Below are 20,030 nucleotides of genomic sequence, written 5' to 3'. Positions count from 1 at the left end.
TTAAATCAAAAACCCTATTTACATAAATTCCTCCCATAACAACATACGCATGATTTTGATTTCTGTGAACAAAGGAGTCTCTTTCATCCATTCTCTGACATTACGGCCCTTGTTAGGACAGTGTCCGAGAGCGAGTACCTTACAGCATCGTCCTGAACTTCCCTTCCCATCATGCTCAGCCACAGAGCGACAGAAATAGCCTATCTTTGAGCTATGAATGGAGCCAGACCCGAGCTAAGAGCTTTCTCATCAGATTATGAATCGCAACGCGAGAAAGAGAGATTGCATTCAAAGTGTGCACTTAGCCTGAACTATTTTTGCATTTTAATTATAAATATTGTATTTTTTTTTTATTATCATTACGACCACATCATATAAAATTGTAATTTAATTTAAATAAATAATTGTCATTTATATAAAATATTTTTTTTAAATGTATTTATTTAAAAATAAGGCACTTTTTAAAATAATTTGTTAATAATTTATATTGTGTGATACATTGTATGAACTCTGGAAGGTATAATTATTTTAAAAGTTTAAAAATAACCAAGAATTAAGATATGGAGAAAGTAAAATCATTATCAATCAAATAAAATCATTTTAATTTTATAAAATAAAAAAGGTGTAATTTAATGAAATATAATAATAATTAAAAAATATATATAATATAAACTATTTTATAAATATTTAGACACATATTAGTTGTATGAATTTAAGTATAATTTACATAAAAGGTTCAAAATGACCAGGATAAATATCCTCTGAACAGACAAGAAAGAATAAAAAAATAAAAAAATAAATAAATAAATAAATAAATAAATAAATAAGTAAATAAGTAAATAAGTAAATAAATAAATATATATTAAAAATACATTTATTTAAATAATATATTATAAAACTGCAATTTAATTTCAATGAAATAATTATTAAAATAAAATAATTGTAATTTAATCAAATAAGTGTATTTAAATAGAATATAATAATTGTAATTTAAAATAATACAAATAATTATTTATTTTATTTATTTATATATATCTATATATATATTTATTTATATAAAAAAAATCTATTTTATAAATACCTGGACACATTATATATGGAAGGTATAATTAATTATAATTCTGGAAGGTATAATTCATGTAATAGGTTCACGATGATCAACAATTAGGATATGTATAAATATCCTCTGAACAGACAGTATTATGTCGAGAACGAACATCTCGGTCATGAAGACACAGAGCGACTCAATTACATGAGGAATCAGAGAGAAACAGCTGCGGTCTACAGGCCACACAAACACTCCTCGTCCAGTGACAGGCCCGTCACGTGACCCAGGACACACACACACACACACACCGGCTCAAATATAGAACATGCCCATAAAAAGCCACAGAATGCAAGCTCAGTCCTGCACACACACACACACACACACACACACACACACATAGAGCGGGAGAGAAAAGCCAGAGGTTTAGGGCAACTGTCCAGCATCCCTCCTGGGAGCTTCACACACTTCACACTACTGATGGAGAGGAACAACGGCTAAACATAGTGTGTGTGAGTGAGAGAGAATGTTTGGAAGGTATATTTATATATATGCATGAACCAACAAAAAAAATTGTATTTCAGAATTGTGTGTGTGTGTGTGTGTGTGTGTGTGTGGGTGTGGGTGTGTGTGTAAACCTACTTAACTATATTTTGGGGACAAGAAGTGACCAAAATCTCCAAAAACCTCCTTTAGGGACGTCCTCATTTGTAAATCTGGTATAAAAAATATAGTAATTAAAAATGTAAAAATGCAGAAAGTTTTATGTGATGGGTAGGGGTCGGGTTTGTGTGTGACTGTGTGTGTGTGTGTGTGTGTGTGTGTGTGTGTGTGTGTGTGTGTGTGTGTGTGTGTGAGTGTGAGTGTGTGTGAGTGTGTGTGAGTGTGATGGGTAGGTAGTGTAAGAGGAGAGAATATACAGTTTGTACAGTATAAAAATCGTTACGTCTATGGAGAGTCCCCATTTAGATAGCTAAGTAAACGTATGTATGTGTGTGTGTGTGTGTGTGATGGGTAGGGGTCGGGTTAATGTGTGTGTGTGTGTGTGTGATGGGTAGGGGTCGGGTTTATAGTGTGTGTGTGTGTGTGTGTGTGTGTGTGTGTGTGTGTGTGTGTGTGTGTGTGTGTGTGTGTGTGTGTGTGTGTGTGTGTGTGTGATGGATAGGTTTAGTTAGTGTAAGAGGAGAGAATATACAGTTTGTACAGTATAAAAATCATTATGTCTATGGAGAGTCTCCATTTAGTTAGCTAAGTAAACGTGTGTGTGTGTGTGTGTGTGTGTGTGTACTACAGTACTACAGAGATAGCCAGTCTTTTCTTAGCATATTCAGGTTGAGTGTTTTTCCATTCAGATTTGTGGGAATCCATTCGGAGAAATCCCCAATTGCATAGTTTGCATTGTAAGTTCTTACTTACAAAATACATTTTAATGTCATAGAATATACAGTTTGTACAGTATAAAAATCGTTACGTCTATGGAGAGTCCCCATTTAGATAGCTAAGTAAACGTATGTATGTGTGTGTGTGTGTGTGTGTGTGTGTGTGATGGGTAGGGGTCGGGTTAATGTGTGTGTGTGTGTGTGTGATGGGTAGGGGTCGGGTTTATAGTGTGTGTGTGTGTGTGTGTGTGTGTGTGTGTGTGATGGATAGGTTTAGTTAGTGTAAGAGGAGAGAATATACAGTTTGTACAGTATAAAAATCATTATGTCTATGGAGAGTCTCCATTTAGTTAGCTAAGTAAACGTGTGTGTGTGTGTGTGTGTGTGTGTGTGTGTGTGTGTGTGTGTGTGTGTACTACAGTACTACAGAGATAGCCAGTCTTTTCTTAGCATATTCAGGTTGAGTGTTTTTCCATTCAGATTTGTGGGAATCCATTCAGAGAAATCCCCAATTGCATAGTTTGCATTGTAAGTTCTTACTTACAAAATACATTTTAATGTCAGTTTTAAATTGTTCAAATATAGGCATTTTTCGTCGACTTGATGAATATAATAACGAGCAAATATAATAAAATAAAATAATAAATACTACATTTGTATCAGCATCAAATGAGAAACACCTTATCAGATCAACTTCTACAATCTTAATTTAAAATATAGCTGCAAGCAGCAATACGGGGCCAAGCCCTGCAAGGCAGAGCAAGCAACAGCCGCTGTAGCGCAATGCGGAGCCAGAAGAGCAAAACATCAGAAATTTAATGTACATCAAGCACAGTAAGCACATCAATTACAGCAGCACAGCTAGCATTTAAGCACCAACAGCAGTGCAGAGCCGGAAGGAATTTAAATTATTATTTTATACACAATTTCAAAGTCGCCCCACACTGGTCTCGAACCCACGACCACAATGGTTCGGGATTCATGACGCATGGTTGAACCACTTGCGCCACCCAGAGGACATGTTTTACAAAGCTGCAGAGGAGAGGCTTCAGTGTGTGAATGAGCACACAAAATCATGTTAACGAGATTAGCATGCTAAGCTAACTTAATGCTAATATAGCTTATGATGTGGTACATCCAATGCTGGCAAAATAGATATCCTCAGATTCGACATGACGCAAGGAATCGATAGACACCAATTTTATGATTTTGTGACAAACTGTTCACAAGTTACAGCCTCTGAACCAATTATGGGTCGACCTCGTTAAGTTTGCGACATCATAACTTTTTTTTTCCAGTAGAGCAAAAAAATCGGGGACAGTACTTTTATGTGGCTCAGTCCGAAGATCATTTGAGTACATATTTGGACAAAATTAGACCAATTTTGAAGGAGGAGTAGCGAAAAAACTGTTTTACATTCGCTCCAATATGGCGGCCAGTCACATTGTTGAAAAATAACATATGAGATATCGTTGAAATCGGCATAAGCCAAGGAATATATTGACATAAAGAAATCAAATTTCAAGCAATGTTGGCAAAAGTTATAAGTGTTTTTTCAAAAAACAATGATATCTCTGGAACACTAGGTGGCGCTGTGATCAAACTTCTCATGTACCTTCGGGCCATGCTAATGATGATCCATACCAAATTTGGTGAAGAAATTTCAAATAGTTTAAAAGATATTGCAAATTATGACATCATTCAAAATGGCGGACACGTGGTACATCCCATCATGGCAAAATCGATATCCACGGATTTGTCATGACCCAAGGAATCGATAGACACCAAGTTTATAATTTTCTGACAAACTGTTCATAAGTTATTGGCCAAAATATGCATTTTCCATATCTCATGACCCGTAGGTGGCGCTGTTCCCAACTTTGGCATGGAACCTCAGATCATGCTTCCGATGAAGTGTACCAATTTTCGTTTCGATTGATCAAAGTTTGGCCGAGCTATAGCTTCTGAACCAATTTTGGGTCGACCTCGTTAAGTTTGCGACGTCATAACTTTTGATCAGAGAAGAATAAAAAAAATCGGGGACAGTACTTTTATGCGGCTCAGTCCGAAGATCATTTGAGTACATGTTTGGACAAAATTAGACCAATTTTGAAGGAGGAGTAGCAAAAAAACTGCATACTGTACTTTTCAAAATGGCCACTACTGTAATGGGCGGAGTCTTAATGTAAGATATTGGTTCTAATCAGCATGATGAGATGAATCAGGTGTACTAAGTTTCATTTTTCTAGATCAAAGGGTTCAAAAGTTATAACCATTTCAATGTTGAATTTTTGAACTGCTGGTGGCGCTATAGAGTTGGACCTAGAGACTCAAAAATTGCTACAATTACTTTTCATTACCATCACTACAAGTGTGCCAAATTTCATCATTTTCCTATGTATGGTTCATAGGGCTGCCATAGACTTCAAGAGGAGGAAGAAGAATAATAATAATAATAATAATAAGAATATAGCTGCAAGCAGCAATACGGGGCCAAGCCCTGCAAGGCAGAGCAAGCAACAGCCGCTGTAGCGCAATGCGGAGCCAGAAGAGCAAAACATCAGAAATTTAATGTACATCAAGCACAGTAAGCACATCAATTACAGCAGCACAGCTAGCATTTAAGCACCAACAGCAGTGCAGAGCCGGAAGGAATTTAAATTATTATTTTATACACAATTTCAAAGTCGCCCCACACTGGTCTCGAACCCACGACCACAATGGTTCGGGATTCATGACGCATGGTTGAACCACTTGCGCCACCCAGAGGACATGTTTTACTAAGCTGCAGAGGAGAGGCTTCAGTGTGTGAATGAGCACACAAAATCATGTTAACGAGATTAGCATGCTAAGCTAACTTAATGCTAATATAGCTTATGATGTGGTACATCCAATGCTGGCAAAATAGATATCCTCAGATTCGACATGACGCAAGGAATCGATAGACACCAATTTTATGATTTTGTGACAAACTGTTCACAAGTTACAGCCTCTGAACCAATTATGGGTTGACCTCATTAAGTTTGCGACATCATAACTTTTTTTTTCCAGTATAGCAAAAAAATCGGGGACAGTACTTTTATGCGGCTCAGTCCGAAGATCATTTGAGTACATGTTTGGACAAAATTAGACCAATTTTGAAGGAGGAGTAGCGAAAAAACTGTTTTACATTCACTCCAATATGGCGGCCAGTCACATTGTTGATAAATAACATATGAGATATCGTTGAAATCGGCATAAGCCAAGGAATATATTGACATAAAGAAATCAAATTTCAAGCAATGTTAGCAAAAGTTATAAGCGTTTTTTCAAAAAACAATGATATCTCTGGAACACTAGGTGGCGCTGTGATCAAATTTCTCAGGTACCTTCGGGCCATGCTAATGATGATCCATACCAAATTTGGTGAAGAAATTTCAAATAGTTTAAAAGATATTGCAAATTATGACATCATTCAAAATGGCGGACACGTGGTACATCCCATCATGGCAAAATCGATATCCACGGATTTGTCATGACCCAAGGAATCGATAGACACCAAGTTTATAATTTTCTGACAAACTGTTCATAAGTTATTGGCCAAAATATGCATTTTCCATATCTCATGACCCGTAGGTGGCGCTGTTCCCAACTTTGGCATGGAACCTCAGATCATGCTTCCGATGAAGTGTACCAATTTTCGTTTCGATTGATCAAAGTTTGGCCGAGCTATAGCTTCTGAACCAATTTTGGGTCGACCTCGTTAAGTTTGCGACGTCATAACTTTTGATCAGAGAAGAATAAAAAAAATCGGGGACAGTACTTTTATGCGGCTCAGTCCGAAGATCATTTGAGTACATGTTTGGACAAAATTAGACCAATTTTGAAGGAGGAGTAGCAAAAAAACTGCATACAGTACTTTTCAAAATGGCCACTACTGTAATGGGCGGAGTCTTAATGTAAGATATTGGTTCTAATCAGCATGATGAGATGAATCAGGTGTACTAAGTTTCATTTTTCTAGATCAAAGGGTTCAAAAGTTATAACCATTTCAATGTTGAATTTTTGAACTGCTGGTGGCGCTATAGAGTTGGACCTAGAGACTCAAAAATTGCTACAATTACTTTTCATTACCATCACTACAAGTGTGCCAAATTTCATCATTTTCCTATGTATGGTTCATAGGGCTGCCATAGACTTCAAGAGGAGGAAGAAGAATAATAATAATAATAAATATAGCTGCAAGCAGCAATACGGGGCCAAGCCCTGCAAGGCAGAGCAAGCAACAGCCGCTGTAGCGCAATGCGGAGCCAGAAGAGCAAAACATCAGAAATTTAATGTACATCAAGCACAGTAAGCACATCAATTACAGCAGCACAGCTAGCATTTAAGCACCAACAGCAGTGCAGAGCCGGAAGGAATTTAAATTATTATTTTATACACAATTTCAAAGTCGCCCCACACTGGTCTCGAACCCACGACCACAATGGTTCGGGATTCATGACGCATGGTTGAACCACTTGCGCCACCCAGAGGACATGTTTTACAAAGCTGCAGAGGAGAGGCTTCAGTGTGTGAATGAGCACACAAAATCATGTTAACGAGATTAGCATGCTAAGCTAACTTAATGCTAATATAGCTTATGATGTGGTACATCCAATGCTGGCAAAATAGATATCCTCAGATTCGACATGACGCAAGGAATCGATAGACACCAATTTTATGATTTTGTGACAAACTGTTCACAAGTTACAGCCTCTGAACCAATTATGGGTTGACCTCATTAAGTTTGCGACATCATAACTTTTTTTTTCCAGTATAGCAAAAAAATCGGGGACAGTACTTTTATGCGGCTCAGTCCGAAGATCATTTGAGTACATGTTTGGACAAAATTAGACCAATTTTGAAGGAGGAGTAGCGAAAAAACTGTTTTACATTCACTCCAATATGGCGGCCAGTCACATTGTTGATAAATAACATATGAGATATCGTTGAAATCGGCATAAGCCAAGGAATATATTGACATAAAGAAATCAAATTTCAAGCAATGTTAGCAAAAGTTATAAGCGTTTTTTCAAAAAACAATGATATCTCTGGAACACTAGGTGGCGCTGTGATCAAATTTCTCAGGTACCTTCGGGCCATGCTAATGATGATCCATACCAAATTTGGTGAAGAAATTTCAAATAGTTTAAAAGATATTGCAAATTATGACATCATTCAAAATGGCGGACACGTGGTACATCCCATCATGGCAAAATCGATATCCACGGATTTGTCATGACCCAAGGAATCGATAGACACCAAGTTTATAATTTTCTGACAAACTGTTCATAAGTTATTGGCCAAAATATGCATTTTCCATATCTCATGACCCGTAGGTGGCGCTGTTCCCAACTTTGGCATGGAACCTCAGATCATGCTTCCGATGAAGTGTACCAATTTTCGTTTCGATTGATCAAAGTTTGGCCGAGCTATAGCTTCTGAACCAATTTTGGGTCGACCTCGTTAAGTTTGCGACGTCATAACTTTTGATCAGAGAAGAATAAAAAAAATCGGGGACAGTACTTTTATGCGGCTCAGTCCGAAGATCATTTGAGTACATGTTTGGACAAAATTAGACCAATTTTGAAGGAGGAGTAGCAAAAAAACTGCATACTGTACTTTTCAAAATGGCCACTACTGTAATGGGCGGAGTCTTAATGTAAGATATTGGTTCTAATCAGCATGATGAGATGAATCAGGTGTACTAAGTTTCATTTTTCTAGATCAAAGGGTTCAAAAGTTATAACCATTTCAATGTTGAATTTTTGAACTGCTGGTGGCGCTATAGAGTTGGACCTAGAGACTCAAAAATTGCTACAATTACTTTTCATTACCATCACTACAAGTGTGCCAAATTTCATCATTTTCCTATGTATGGTTCATAGGGCTGCCATAGACTTCAAGAGGAGGAAGAAGAATAATAATAATAATAATAAATATAGCTGCAAGCAGCAATACGGGGCCAAGCCCTGCAAGGCAGAGCAAGCAACAGCCGCTGTAGCGCAATGCGGAGCCAGAAGAGCAAAACATCAGAAATTTAATGTACATCAAGCACAGTAAGCACATCAATTACAGCAGCACAGCTAGCATTTAAGCACCAACAGCAGTGCAGAGCCGGAAGGAATTTAAATTATTATTTTATACACAATTTCAAAGTCGCCCCACACTGGTCTCGAACCCACGACCACAATGGTTCGGGATTCATGACGCATGGTTGAACCACTTGCGCCACCCAGAGGACATGTTTTACAAAGCTGCAGAGGAGAGGCTTCAGTGTGTGAATGAGCACACAAAATCATGTTAACGAGATTAGCATGCTAAGCTAACTTAATGCTAATATAGCTTATGATGTGGTACATCCAATGCTGGCAAAATAGATATCCTCAGATTCGACATGACGCAAGGAATCGATAGACACCAATTTTATGATTTTGTGACAAACTGTTCACAAGTTACAGCCTCTGAACCAATTATGGGTTGACCTCATTAAGTTTGCGACATCATAACTTTTTTTTTCCAGTATAGCAAAAAAATCGGGGACAGTACTTTTATGCGGCTCAGTCCGAAGATCATTTGAGTACATGTTTGGACAAAATTAGACCAATTTTGAAGGAGGAGTAGCGAAAAAACTGTTTTACATTCACTCCAATATGGCGGCCAGTCACATTGTTGATAAATAACATATGAGATATCGTTGAAATCGGCATAAGCCAAGGAATATATTGACATAAAGAAATCAAATTTCAAGCAATGTTAGCAAAAGTTATAAGCGTTTTTTCAAAAAACAATGATATCTCTGGAACACTAGGTGGCGCTGTGATCAAATTTCTCAGGTACCTTCGGGCCATGCTAATGATGATCCATACCAAATTTGGTGAAGAAATTTCAAATAGTTTAAAAGATATTGCAAATTATGACATCATTCAAAATGGCGGACACGTGGTACATCCCATCATGGCAAAATCGATATCCACGGATTTGTCATGACCCAAGGAATCGATAGACACCAAGTTTATAATTTTCTGACAAACTGTTCATAAGTTATTGGCCAAAATATGCATTTTCCATATCTCATGACCCGTAGGTGGCGCTGTTCCCAACTTTGGCATGGAACCTCAGATCATGCTTCCGATGAAGTGTACCAATTTTCGTTTCGATTGATCAAAGTTTGGCCGAGCTATAGCTTCTGAACCAATTTTGGGTCGACCTCGTTAAGTTTGCGACATCATAACTTTTTTTTTTCCAATATAGCAAAAAAATCGGGGACAGTACTTTTATGCGGCTCAGTCCGAAGATCATTTGAGTACATGTTTGGACAAAATTAGACCAATTTTGAAGGAGGAGTAGCAAAAAAACTGCATACTGTACTTTTCAAAATGGCCACTACTGTAATGGGCGGAGTCTTAATGTAAGATATTGGTTCTAATCAGCATGATGAGATGAATCAGGTGTACTAAGTTTCATTTTTCTAGATCAAAGGGTTCAAAAGTTATAACCATTTCAATGTTGAATTTTTGAACTGCTGGTGGCGCTATAGAGTTGGACCTAGAGACTCAAAAATTGCTACAATTACTTTTCATTACCATCACTACAAGTGTGCCAAATTTCATCATTTTCCTATGTATGGTTCATAGGGCTGCCATAGACTTCAAGAGGAGGAAGAAGAATAATAATAATAATAATAATAAGAAAACTAACAGATACAATAGGTGCCATAGCCCCTTCGGGGCTTGGCCCCTAATAAGAAAACTAACAGATACAATAGGTGCCATAGCCCCTTCGGGGCTTGGCCCCTAATAATAATAATAAGAAAACTAACAGATACAATAGGTGCCATAGCCCCTTCGGGGCTTGGCCCCTAATAAGAAAACTAACAGATACAATAGGTGCCATAGCCCCTTCGGGGCTTGGCCCCTAAATAGCTGCAAGCAGCAATACGGGGCCAAGCCCTGCAAGGCAGAGCAAGCAACAGCCGCTGTAGCGCAATGCGGAGCCAGAAGAGCAAAACATCAGAAATTTAATGTACATCAAGCACAGTAAGCACATCAATTACAGCAGCACAGCTAGCATTTAAGCACCAACAGCAGTGCAGAGCCGGAAGGAATTTAAATTATTATTTTATACACAATTTCAAAGTCGCCCCACACTGGTCTCGAACCCACGACCACAATGGTTCGGGATTCATGACGCATGGTTGAACCACTTGCGCCACCCAGAGGACATGTTTTACAAAGCTGCAGAGGAGAGGCTTCAGTGTGTGAATGAGCACACAAAATCATGTTAACGAGATTAGCATGCTAAGCTAACTTAATGCTAATATAGCTTATGATGTGGTACATCCAATGCTGGCAAAATAGATATCCTCAGATTCGACATGACGCAAGGAATCGATAGACACCAATTTTATGATTTTGTGACAAACTGTTCACAAGTTACAGCCTCTGAACCAATTATGGGTTGACCTCATTAAGTTTGCGACATCATAACTTTTTTTTTCCAGTAGAGCAAAAAAATCGGGGACAGTACTTTTATGCGGCTCAGTCCGAAGATCATTTGAGTACATATTTGGACAAAATTAGACCAATTTTGAAGGAGGAGTAGCGAAAAAACTGTTTTACATTCGCTCCAATATGGCGGCCAGTCACATTGTTGAAAAATAACATATGAGATATCGTTGAAATCGGCATAAGCCAAGGAATATATTGACATAAAGAAATCAAATTTCAAGCAATGTTGGCAAAAGTTATAAGTGTTTTTTCAAAAAACAATGATATCTCTGGAACACTAGGTGGCGCTGTGATCAAACTTCTCATGTACCTTCGGGCCATGCTAATGATGATCCATACCAAATTTGGTGAAGAAATTTCAAATAGTTTAAAAGATATTGCAAATTATGACATCATTCAAAATGGCGGACACGTGGTACATCCCATTATGGCAAAATCGATATCCACGGATTTGTCATGACCCAAGGAATCGATAGACACCAAGTTTATAATTTTCTGACAAACTGTTCATAAGTTATTGGCCAAAATATGCATTTTCCATATCTCATGACCCGTAGGTGGCGCTGTTCCCAACTTTGGCATGGAACCTCAGATCATGCTTCCGATGAAGTGTACCAATTTTCGTTTCGATTGATCAAAGTTTGGCCGAGCTATAGCTTCTGAACCAATTTTGGGTCGACCTCGTTAAGTTTGCGACGTCATAACTTTTGATCAGAGAAGAATAAAAAAAATCGGGGACAGTACTTTTATGCGGCTCAGTCCGAAGATCATTTGAGTACATGTTTGGACAAAATTAGACCAATTTTGAAGGAGGAGTAGCAAAAAAACTGCATACTGTACTTTTCAAAATGGCCACTACTGTAATGGGCGGAGTCTTAATGTAAGATATTGGTTCTAATCAGCATGATGAGATGAATCAGGTGTACTAAGTTTCATTTTTCTAGATCAAAGGGTTCAAAAGTTATAACCATTTCAATGTTGAATTTTTGAACTGCTGGTGGCGCTATAGAGTTGGACCTAGAGACTCAAAAATTGCTACAATTACTTTTCATTACCATCACTACAAGTGTGCCAAATTTCATCATTTTCCTATGTATGGTTCATAGGGCTGCCATAGACTTCAAGAGGAGGAAGAAGAATAATAATAATAATAATAAGAAGAAAACTAACAGATACAATAGGTGCCATAGCCCCTTCGGGGCTTGGCCCCTAATAATAAGAAAACTAACAGATACAATAGGTGCCATAGCCCCTTCGGGGCTTGGCCCCTAATAATAATAAGAAAACTAACAGATACAATAGGTGCCATAGCCCCTTCGGGGCTTGGCCCCTAATAATAATAAGAAAACTAACAGATACAATAGGTGCCATAGCCCCTTCGGGGCTTGGCCCCTAATAATAAGAAAACTAACAGATACAATAGGTGCCATAGCCCCTTCGGGGCTTGGCCCCTAATAAGAAAACTAACAGATACAATAGGTGCCATAGCCCCTTCGGGGCTTGGCCCCTAAATAGCTGCAAGCAGCAATACGGGGCCAAGCCCTGCAAGGCAGAGCAAGCAACAGCCGCTGTAGCGCAATGCGGAGCCAGAAGAGCAAAACATCAGAAATTTAATGTACATCAAGCACAGTAAGCACATCAATTACAGCAGCACAGCTAGCATTTAAGCACCAACAGCAGTGCAGAGCCGGAAGGAATTTAAATTATTATTTTATACACAATTTCAAAGTCGCCCCACACTGGTCTCGAACCCACGACCACAATGGTTCGGGATTCATGACGCATGGTTGAACCACTTGCGCCACCCAGAGGACATGTTTTACAAAGCTGCAGAGGAGAGGCTTCAGTGTGTGAATGAGCACACAAAATCATGTTAACGAGATTAGCATGCTAAGCTAACTTAATGCTAATATAGCTTATGATGTGGTACATCCAATGCTGGCAAAATAGATATCCTCAGATTCGACATGACGCAAGGAATCGATAGACACCAATTTTATGATTTTGTGACAAACTGTTCACAAGTTACAGCCTCTGAACCAATTATGGGTTGACCTCATTAAGTTTGCGACATCATAACTTTTTTTTTCCAGTAGAGCAAAAAAATCGGGGACAGTACTTTTATGCGGCTCAGTCCGAAGATCATTTGAGTACATATTTGGACAAAATTAGACCAATTTTGAAGGAGGAGTAGCGAAAAAACTGTTTTACATTCGCTCCAATATGGCGGCCAGTCACATTGTTGAAAAATAACATATGAGATATCGTTGAAATCGGCATAAGCCAAGGAATATATTGACATAAAGAAATCAAATTTCAAGCAATGTTGGCAAAAGTTATAAGTGTTTTTTCAAAAAACAATGATATCTCTGGAACACTAGGTGGCGCTGTGATCAAACTTCTCATGTACCTTCGGGCCATGCTAATGATGATCCATACCAAATTTGGTGAAGAAATTTCAAATAGTTTAAAAGATATTGCAAATTATGACATCATTCAAAATGGCGGACACGTGGTACATCCCATTATGGCAAAATCGATATCCACGGATTTGTCATGACCCAAGGAATCGATAGACACCAAGTTTATAATTTTCTGACAAACTGTTCATAAGTTATTGGCCAAAATATGCATTTTCCATATCTCATGACCCGTAGGTGGCGCTGTTCCCAACTTTGGCATGGAACCTCAGATCATGCTTCCGATGAAGTGTACCAATTTTCGTTTCGATTGATCAAAGTTTGGCCGAGCTATAGCTTCTGAACCAATTTTGGGTCGACCTCGTTAAGTTTGCGACGTCATAACTTTTGATCAGAGAAGAATAAAAAAAATCGGGGACAGTACTTTTATGCGGCTCAGTCCGAAGATCATTTGAGTACATGTTTGGACAAAATTAGACCAATTTTGAAGGAGGAGTAGCAAAAAAACTGCATACTGTACTTTTCAAAATGGCCACTACTGTAATGGGCGGAGTCTTAATGTAAGATATTGGTTCTAATCAGCATGATGAGATGAATCAGGTGTACTAAGTTTCATTTTTCTAGATCAAAGGGTTCAAAAGTTATAACCATTTCAATGTTGAATTTTTGAACTGCTGGTGGCGCTATAGAGTTGGACCTAGAGACTCAAAAATTGCTACAATTACTTTTCATTACCATCACTACAAGTGTGCCAAATTTCATCATTTTCCTATGTATGGTTCATAGGGCTGCCATAGACTTCAAGAGGAGGAAGAAGAATAATAATAATAATAATAATAAGAAAACTAACAGATACAATAGGTGCCATAGCCCCTTCGGGGCTTGGCCCCTAATAAGAAAACTAACAGATACAATAGGTGCCATAGCCCCTTCGGGGCTTGGCCCCTAAAAACTAACAGATACAATAGGTGCCATAGCCCCTTCGGGGCTTGGCCCCTAATTTGAAAATAATTTTTTAATTCTTTCCAAATAAATGTCACCATAGAACATCCCCAAAATAAATGACTAATGTATGCCAAAAAAACGCAGATTTCTTCTACACAACTTGGAAAATCTTACATGAAACCTTATTAGTAATGCAAAACTTGTGAGGCTTCCTCCAAACTTCACTCCAATCAAACAGCTTTTTAAACATTTAACAATAAAACACATCTTTTGTTTTGAGGAGGGAATGCAAAAAAAATATTATTACAACCAGAAAAAATCATTTCCATGCAACTTAATACAGGAAGCAAATTTAGCTCAAAATTAAATCAAATGGCATGTCATAATATCATTAAATATTGGTTAGATTTTTAGTGAACGTTATGTGAAAGTCTAAGTCTAAGTCTGACTGAAAAGAAATATCAAACCTCTCCTCAACAAGTCACATGACTTTAGGAATCATTCATGTCTGTTGCACAAACGATGCAAGACAAACCTCTTATCTCATCAGTTAAAGCAAAAGTTCACCCAAAAAATTTAATTTATACTTTATTAATTTCCTATTATCTCTGTAAAGCTGCTTTAAAACAATCTATATTGTTAAAAGCGCTGTATAAATGAAGGTGACTTGACTTGACTTGAAGGCCATTAGTCCGTTGCATAGTTAATCTGTGGTGAAAATAAAAAATCAAAACCTTTAAAAGCTCTTTAAAGTCCGGTTGACTCTTCCTCTATCACTTGTGTTTATTAGCCAGTGATTCTCGTCCAATAGCCGGAGATCTTCCTGGTGTTTTGGGAAAACGTGGACCGAAGTCTGATGGCATGACATCACGCGGCCCCTGCTCTTCCCCCGGACGGAGTGTGTGTGTGTGAATGACCGGGAATGTGTCGCATTGGCATTTTTTAAAACAGGAGAGGTAATCCCTATGTGAACAGAAGCCGATGTCGCATGGCTGACCACATCGCTCGGAAGAGCATGGAGGAACAGAGGAAGAGTTCGGGATCGTGGCAGAGCGCCACTGAGTTTATAATCACCCTTAAAGCGATGATCACACACACACTTTAAATCCTGTCATTATTTACTCTTCTGATGCACACCATTGCTAAGTGTGATGGTACGACCAAAATTTAGGTTATTCATTTTGGTAACACTTTATTTTGCAGTGTCCTTGTTACAGTTACATGTACTTACCATAGTATTAACAGTAAATTATGCATAATTACATGCAACTAACCCTCAACCAAACCCTAACCCTATAGTAAGTACATGTAGTTGCTTAATATTACTCAGTACTTAAATATATAATTACACTGTAACAATGACACCTTAAAATAAAGTGTAACCTTATTTTTTATTTAGGTTAGCTTTTTCCAAGTTAATAAGAGTTTTTGGCTACACTTTATTTTAAGGAGTCATTGTTACAGTGTAATTATATAATAAAGGGTTACACTTTATTTTAAGGTGTCATTGTTACAGTGCAATTATATATTTAAGTACTGAGTAATATTAAGCAACTACATGTATTTGGTTTTGGATTTGGTTGAGGGTTAGTTGCATGTAATTATGCATAATTTGCTGTTATTACTATGGTAAGTACATGTAACATATGTAACAAGGACAGTTTTTTTCCTAACCAGACACACGACGATTCTACTCCTGCAGCATTGAGGCCTGAACAACAACATACAAGGTATGACAATGATAATCTCAGGTACTGATTATGAGCTTTATTTAGTGTTTACAGCATCTAATGCGAGTTTTGTGTGACCTTTATACAGTGAGGAAAATAAGTATTTGAACACCCTGCTATTTTGCAAGTTCTCCCACTTAGAAATCATGGAGGGGTCTGAAATTGTCATCGTAGGTGCATGTCCACTGTGAGAGACATAATCTAAAAAAAAAAATCCAGAAATCACAATGTATGATTTTTTAACTATTTATTTGTATGATACAGCTGCAAATAAGTATTTGAACACCTGAGAAAATCAATGTTAATATTTGGTACAGTAGCCTTTGTTTGCAATTACAGAGGTCAAACGTTTCCTGTAGTTTTTCACCAGGTTTGCACACACTGCAGGAGGGATTTTGGCCCACTCCTCCACACAGATCTTCTCTAGATCAGTCAGGTTTCTGGGCTGTCGCTGAGAAACACGGAGTTTGAGCTCCCTCCAAAGATTCTCTATTGGGTTTAGGTCTGGAGACTGGCTAGGCCACGCCAGAACCTTGATATGCTTCTTACAGAGCCACTCCTTGGTAATCCTGGCTGTGTGCTTCGGGTCATTGTCATGTTGGAAGACCCAGCCTCGACCCATCTTCAGCGCTCTAACTGAGGGAAGGAGGTTGTTCCCCAAAATCTCGCAATACATGGCCCCGGTCATCCTCTCCTTAATACTGTGCTGTCGCCCTGTCCCATGTGCAGAAAAACACCCCCAAAGCATGATGCTACCACCCCCATGCTTCACAGTAGGGATGGTGTTCTTGGGATGGTACTCATCATTCTTCTTCCTCCAAACACGTTTAGTGGAATTATGACCAAAAAGTTCTATTTTGGTCTCATCTGACCACATGACTTTCTCCCATGACTCCTCTGGATCATCCAAATGGTCATTGGCAAACTTAAGACGGGCCTTGACATGTGCTGGTTTAAGCAGGGGAACCTTCCGTGCCATGCATGATTTCAAACCATGACGTCTTAGTGTATTACCAACAGTAACCTTGGAAACGGTGGTCCCAGCTCTTTTCAGGTCATTGACCAGCTCCTCCCGTGTAGTTCTGGGCTGATTTCTCACCTTTCTTAGGATCATTGAGACCCCACGAGTTGAGATCTTGCATGGAGCCCCAGTCCGAGGGAGATTGACAGTCATGTTTAGCTTCTTCCATTTTCTAATGATTGCTCCAACAGTGGACCTTTTTTCACCAAGCTGCTTGGCAATTTCCCCGTAGCCCTTTCCAGCCTTGTGGAGGTGTACAATTTTGTCTCTAGTGTCTTTGGTCTTGGCCATGTTAGTAGTTGGATTCTTACTGATTGTATGGGTTGGACAGGTGTCTTTATGCAGCTAACGACCTCAAACAGGTGCATCTAATTTAGGATAATAAATGGAGTGGAGGTGGACATTTTAAAGGCAGACTAACAGGTCTTTGAGGGTCAGAATTCTAGCTGATAGACAGGTGTTCAAATACTTATTTGCAGCTGTATCATACAAATAAATAGTTAAAAAATCATATATTGTGATTTCTGGATTTTTTTATTTAGATTATGTCTCTCACAGTGGACATGCACCTACGATGACAATTTCAGACCCCTCCATGATTTCCAAGTGGGAGAACTTGCAAAATAGCAGGGTGTTCAAATACTTATTTTCCTAACTGTATATACTGAAAGCGACATGGATAATTTACCTTAATAAATTAAAGGAAACAAGAACGTTCAGACTGTGAACAAACGTGTGTTATATGATGGAGATCGTTTCAGTCACTCAGTATGTTAATGGTTAAATGGTGTAATATTTAAGAATTTGATTATGTATTTATCCAGTTGTTTGCAAGTGCAGTGCACTTGCAGAGAGACTCCGCCCACAGGCTCTTCTGATTGGCTGTGAGTGCAGTGCACTTGCAGAGAGACTCCGCCCACAGGCTCTTCTGATTGGCTGTGAGTGCAGTGCACTTGCAGAGACTCCGCCCACAGGCTCTTCTGATTGGCTGTGAGTGCAGTACACTTGCAGAGAGACTCCGCCCACAGGCTCTTCTGATTGGCTGTGAGTGCAGTGCGCTTGCAGAGACTCCGCCCACAGGCTCTTCTGATTGGCTGTGAGTGCAGTGCACTTGCAGAGAGACTCCGCCCACAGGCTCTTCTGATTGTCTGTGAGTGCAGTGCACTTGCAGAGACTCCGCCCACATGCTCTTCTGATTGGCTGTGAGTGCAGTGCGCTTGCAGAGACTCTGCCCACAGGCTCTTCTGATTGGCTGTGAGTGCAGTGCACTTGCAGAGAGACTCCGCCCCCAGGCTCTTCTGATTGGCTGTGAGTGCAGTACACTTGCAGAGAGATTCCGCCCATAGGCTCTTCTGATTGGCTGTGAGTGCAGTGCGCTTGCAGAGACTCCGCCCACAGGCTCTTCTGATTGGCTGTGAGTGCAATGCACTTGCAGAGACTCCGCCCACATGCTCTTCTGATTGGCTGTGATTTTGGATTGATTTTATTGCGTCTCATAGTCGCATCACGTCGGCTCTTCTGATTGGCTGTGAGTGCAGTGCGCTTGCAGAGAGACTCCGCCCACAGGCTCTTCTGATTGGCTGTGAGTGCAGTGTACTTGCAGAGACTCTGCCCACATGCTCTTCTGATTGGCTGTGATTTTGGATTGATTTTATTGCGTCTCATAGTCGCATCAAGTCTGGTGTGGACAATTTGCTTGTCACATCACATTACATTTACATTTTACATTTACATTTAGTCATTTAGCAGACGCTTTTATCCAAAGCGACTTACAAAGTAGGACTAGATTAAGCGAGTCATCATGAAGAGGCAAAAAACAAAAAGCAGCGCAAGAAGTGCTCAAGATACAAAGTTCAGGCATTATTCAGAGTAGCATAAGCCCGATAAGTGAGGTTTAGAGGGAAAGGGGAGGTTTTTTTATTTTATTTTATTTTTTTATGTGGTTAAGTGCTCACGGAAGAGATGGGTTTTCAGATGTTTTTTGAAGGTTGTCAGGGATTCTGCATTCCGGATGAGGGAGGGGAGAGCGTTCCACCAGCATGGAACTGTGAATGAGAATGTTCTGGAAAGTGATTTTGTGGCTTTCTGGGATGGAACCACGAGACGTCGCTCGTTGGCCGATCGTAGGCTTCTGGTAGGGATGTAGACTCGTAGGAGTGAGTGAAAGTAGGAGGGAGCTGAGCCTGTGATAGATCTGTAAGCAAGTGTCAATGCCTTGAACTTGATGCGAGCAGTGAGAGGTAGCCAGTGCAGTGAGATGAACAGAGGAGTGACGTGGGCCCTCTTTGGCTCGTTGAAGACAAGACGAGCTGCAGCATTTTGGATCATCTGTAGGGGTTTAGTTGCACATGCTGGAAGTCCGGCCAGAAGAGCATTACAGTAGTCAAGCCTAGAAATGACCAGGGCCTGGACGAGAAGTTGTGTTGCATGCTCAGTTAGGAAAGGCCTGATCTTCCTGATGTTGTGCAGTGCAAACCTGCACCTGCATCACATCACATCTTATCCCATCATGTCTGGTTAGGACATGGAGTAACTATTTGGAACATTTGTATGTGAAAAATGTTCCTTGAAAAAAAATGACAGCATACAAATCTAGAGCAATATAAGGGTGAGGAGATAAAGACAAATCTCATTGCTCTTCCTTTCACAATCGGCATGAAATTAAAATTCACATCTATTTTCTAAATACATGTTATTGATCTCATTGTGAACAATATTTCTTTTTTTGACCTCCTACATCTTAATCAAAATGTCATGAGCTTGCGTTTAAGCCCAAAGTATGCTTTGTTTCTTTTGTGTGCAATGCATGTGACGTGAATTTCGTCATCAGCATAGTATGTGAATACTATATGCATGCAGTGTTTTCTACATGCATGTACTCTTTACGCACAGCTCGCACATAATTTTTTCCCAGAATAATAAGCGGGTGGAATCTTATGCTTTCAAAGCTAGCATGCCA

At 39.2% G+C, this 20,030-nt stretch overlaps 1 protein-coding gene across 3 annotated transcripts in view; it reads right to left on the bottom strand.

Annotated features, from left to right (window-relative positions):
* cap2 (cyclase associated actin cytoskeleton regulatory protein 2) overlaps positions 1-20,030 on the bottom strand; it is a 49,428-nt gene that overhangs the window by 16,514 nt on the left and 12,884 nt on the right. The gene's annotated exons all lie outside the window — the stretch shown is intronic.

The sequence above is a fragment of the Abramis brama genome (genome assembly GCF_963993115.1).
Source record: "Abramis brama genome assembly, chromosome: 12".
Lineage (NCBI taxonomy): Eukaryota > Metazoa > Chordata > Actinopteri > Cypriniformes > Leuciscidae > Abramis > Abramis brama.
This window is presented reverse-complemented; position numbering and strand designations above follow the sequence as displayed.